This window comes from Schistocerca cancellata, unplaced genomic scaffold (assembly GCF_023864275.1).
Source record: "Schistocerca cancellata isolate TAMUIC-IGC-003103 unplaced genomic scaffold, iqSchCanc2.1 HiC_scaffold_1153, whole genome shotgun sequence".
Lineage (NCBI taxonomy): Eukaryota > Metazoa > Arthropoda > Insecta > Orthoptera > Acrididae > Schistocerca > Schistocerca cancellata.
This window is the reverse complement of record NW_026047152.1, coordinates 571,135-576,009: the sequence shown is the minus strand read 5'-3', so window position 1 is coordinate 576,009 and position 4,875 is coordinate 571,135.

The following is a 4,875-nucleotide window of genomic DNA, read 5'->3' as shown; positions in this document are numbered from 1 at the left end:
TACTGCCCTGTGGTACAACTGATGTCCCTCTCTCCAAAAATGTACTCAATGGGACCATAATATTGCAACCACACACACGTTGACCCGCTGTGAGGAAAAAACGAGATAGTACATTCCAAACATGAAAAAGGTCATTTTAAAGTCAACATGAAAAACCAAAATTGGAAATGTATGAAACACAGTAAAATGCTTACCGAAGAAAGAAATTGTATCGTGCTAGGCACCCTCGTCCCGACCTGTGGTGCAACTGATGTCCCTCTCTACAACAATATACTCAGTGGGACCATAATGTTGCAACCACACACACGTTGACCTGCTGTGAGGAAAAAATGAGTTAGTACATTTCAAACATGAAAAAGGTCATTTTAAAATCAACACCAAAACCAAAATTCCAAAAGTATCAAACACAAAAAAATGATTACCGAAGAAGGAAAATGTATCGTGCTAGGCACCCTCCTCCCGCCCTGTGGTGCATTTGATGTCCCTCTCTCCAAAAATGTACTCAATGGGACCATAATGTTGCAACCACACACACGTTAAAATGCTGTGAGGAAAAAACGAGTTAGTACATTTCAAACATGAAAAAGGTCATTTTAAAATCAACATGAAAAAGGAAAATTCCAAAAGTATCAAACACAAAATAATGCTTACCGAAGAAAGAAAATGTATCGTGCTAGACACCCTCCTCGTGACCTTTGGTGCAACGGATGTCCCTCTCTCCAAAAATGTACTCAATGGGACGGTAATGTTGCAACCACACACACGTTGACCAACTGTGAGGAAAAATCTAGTTAGTACATTTCAAACATGAAATAGGTCATTTTAAAATCAACATGAAAAACCAAAATTCCAAAAGTATCAAACACAAAATAATGCTTACCGAAGAAAGAAAATATATATTGCTAGGCACCCTCCTCCCGCCCTGTGGTGCAACTGATGTCCCTCTCTCCAAAAATGTACTCAGTGGGACCATAATGTTGCAACCACACACACGTTGACCAGCTGTGAGGAAAAAACGAGTTAGTACATTTCAAACATGAAAAAGGTCATTTTAAAATTAACATGAAAAACCAAAATTCCAAAAGGATCAAACAAAAAATAATGCTTACCGAAGAAAGAATATGTATCGTGCTAGGCACCCTCCTCCCGCCCTGTGGTGCAACTGATATCCCTCTCTCCAAAAATGTACTCAGTGTGACCATAATGTTGCAACCACACCCATGTAGAACTGCTGTGAGGAAAAAACGAGTTAGTACATTCCAAACATGAAAAAGGTCATTTTAAAGTCAACATGAAAAACCAAAATTGGAAATGTATGAAACACAGTAAAATGCTTACCGAAGAAAGAAATTGTATCGTGCTAGGCACCCTCCTCCCGCCCTGTGGTGCGACTGATGTCCCTGTCTACAAAAATATACTCTGTGGGACCATAATGTTGCAACCACACACACGTTGACCTGCTGTGAGGAAAAAATGAGTTAGTACATTTCAAACATGAAAAAGGTCATTTCAAAATCAACATCAAAACCAAAATTCCAAAAGTATCAAACACAAAAAAATGATTAACCGAAGAAGGAAAATGTATCGTGCTAGGCACCCTCCTCCCGCCCTGTGGTGCATTTGATGTCCCTCTCTCCAAAAATGTACTCAATGGGCCATAATGTTGGAACCACACACACGTTAAAATGCTGTGAGGAAAAAACGAAGTAGTACATTTCAAACATGAAAAAGGTCATTTTAAAATCAACATGAAAAACGAAAATTCCAAAAGTATCAAACACAAAAAAATGCTTACCGAAGAAAGAAAATGTATCGTGCTAGGCACCCTCCTCGTGACCTGTGGTGCAACTGATGTCCCTCTCTCCAATAATGTACTAAATGGGACGGTAATGTTGCAACCACACTCACGTTGACCAACTGTGAGGAAAAATCGATTTAGTACATTTCAAACATGAAAAAGGTCATTTTAAAATCAACATGAAAAACCAAAAAACCAAAAGTATCAAACACAAAATAATGCTTACCGAAGAAAGAAAATACATATTGCTAGGCACCCTCCTCCCGCCCTGTGGTGCAACTGATGTCCCTCTCTCCAAAAATGTACTCAGTGGGACCATAATGTTGCAACCACACACACGTTGAACAGCTGTGAGGAAAAAACGAGTTAGTACATTTCAAACATGAAAAAGGTCATTTTGAAATCAACATGAGAAACCAAAATTCCAAAAGTATCAAACACAAAATAATGCTTACCGAAGAAAGAAAATGTATCATGCTAGGCACCCTCCTACTGCCCTGTGGTTCAACTGATGTCCCTCTCTCCAAAAATGTACTCAATGGGACCATAATATTGCAACCACACACACGTTGACCTGCTGTGAGGGAAAAACGAGTTAGTACATTCCAAACATGAAAAAGGTCTTTTTAAAATCTACATCAAAAACCAAAATTTCAAAAGTATCAATGACAAAAAAATGCTTACCAAAGAAAAAAAATGTATCGTGCTAGCCACCCTCCTCCCGCCCTGTGGCGCAACTGATGTCCCTCTCTCGAAAAATGTACTCAATGGGACCATAATGTTGCAACCACACACACGTTGACCTGCTGTGAGGAAAAAACGAGTTAGTACATTTCAAAGATGAAAAAGGTCATTTTGATATCAACATGAAAAACCAAAATTCCAAAAGTATCATACACAAAATAATTCTTACCGAAGAAAGAAAATGTATCGTGCTAGGCACCCTCCTACAGCCCTGTGGTACAACTGATGTCCCTCTCTCCAAAAATGTACTCAATGGGACCATAATATTGCAACCACACACACGTTGACCTGCTGTAAGGAAAAATCGAGTTAGTACATTTCAAACACGAAAAAGGTCATTTTAAAATCAACATGAAAAACCAAAATTCCAATAGTATCAAAAATATAATAATGCTTACCGAAGAAAGGAAATGTATCGTGCTAGGCACCCTCCTCCCGCCCTGTGGTGCAACTGATGTCCCTCTCTCCAAAAATGTACTCAATGGGACCATAATGTTGCAACCACACACACGTTGATCTGCTGTGAGGAAAAAACGAGTTAGTACATTCCAAACATGAAAAAGGTCATTCTAAAATCAACATGAAAAACCAAAATTCTAATAGTATAAAAAAAAAAGTGCTTACCGAAGAAAGAAAATGTATCATGATTGGCACCCTCCTCCCGCCCTGTGGTGCAACTGATGTCCCTCTCTCCAAAAATGTACTCAATGGGACCATAATGTTGCAACCACACACACGTTGACCTGCTGTGAGGAAAAAACGAGTTAGTACATTTCAAACATGAAAAAGGTCATTTTGAAATCAACATGAAAAACCAAAATTTCAAAAGTATCAATGACAAAAAAATGCTTACCAAAGAAAAAAAATGTATCGTGCTAGCCACCCTCCTCCCTCCCTGTGGCGCAACTCATGTCCATCTCTCCAAAACTGTACTCAATGGGACCATAATGTTGCAACCACACACACGTTGACCTGCTGTGAGGAAAAAACGAGTTAGTACATTTCAAAGATGAAAAAGGTCATTTTGAAATCAACATGAAAAACCAAAATTCCAAAAGTATCATACACAAAATAATGCTTACCGAAGAAAGAAAATGTATCGTGCTAGGCACCCTACCACTGCGCTCTGGTACAACTGATGTCCCTCTCTCCAAAAATGTACTCAATGGGACCATAATATTGCAACCACACACACGTTGACCTGCTGTGAGGAAAAAACGAGTTAGTACATTTCAAACATGAAAAATGTCATTTTAAAATCAACATGAAAAACCAAAATTCCAAAAGTATCAAACATATAATAAAGCTTACCGAAGAAAGGAAATGTATCGTGCTAGGCACCCTCCACCCGCCCTGTGGTGCAACTGATGTCCCTCTCTCCAAAAATGTACTCAATGGGACCGTAATGTTGCAACCACACACACGTTGACCTGCTGTGAGGAAAAAACGAGTTAGTACATTTCAAACATGAAAAAGGTCATTTTGAAATCAACATGAAAAACCAAAGTTCCAAAAGTATCAAACACAAAATAATGCTTACCGAAGAAAGGAAATGTATCGTGCTAGGCACCCTCCTACTGCCCTGTGGTACAACTGATGTCCCTCTCTCCAAAAATGTACTCAATACGACCATAATATTGCAACCACACACACGTTGATCTGCTGTGAGGGAAAAACGAGTTAGTAAATTCCAAACATGAAAAAGGTCATTTTTAAATCAACATGAAAAACCAAAATTCCAAAAGTATCAAACACAAAAAAATGCTTACCGAAGAAAAAAATGTATCGTGCTAGCCACCCTCCTCCCGCCCTGTGGCGCAACTGATGTCCCTCACTCCGAAAATGTACTCAATGGGACCGTAATGTTGCAACCACACACATGTTGAACTGCTGTGAGGAAAAAACGAGTTAGTACATTTCAAACATGAAAAAGGTCATTTTGAAATCAACATGAAAAACCAAAATTCCAAAAGTATCAAACACAAAATAATGCTTACCGAAGAAAGAAAATGTATCGTGCTAGGCACTCTCCTCCCGCCCTGTGATGCAACTGATGTCCCTCTCTCCCAAAATATACTCAATGGGACCATAATGTTGCAACCACACACACGTTGACCTGCTGTGAGGAAAAAACGAGTTAGTACATTCCAAACATGAAAAAGGACATTGTAAAATCAACATGAAAAACCAAAATTCCAAAAGTATCAAGCATAAAAAAATGCTTACCGAAGAAAGAAAATGTATCGTGCTAGGCACCCTTCTCCCACCCTGTGGTGCAAGTGATGTCCCTCTCTCCAAAAATGTACTCAATGGGACCATAATGTTGCAAACAC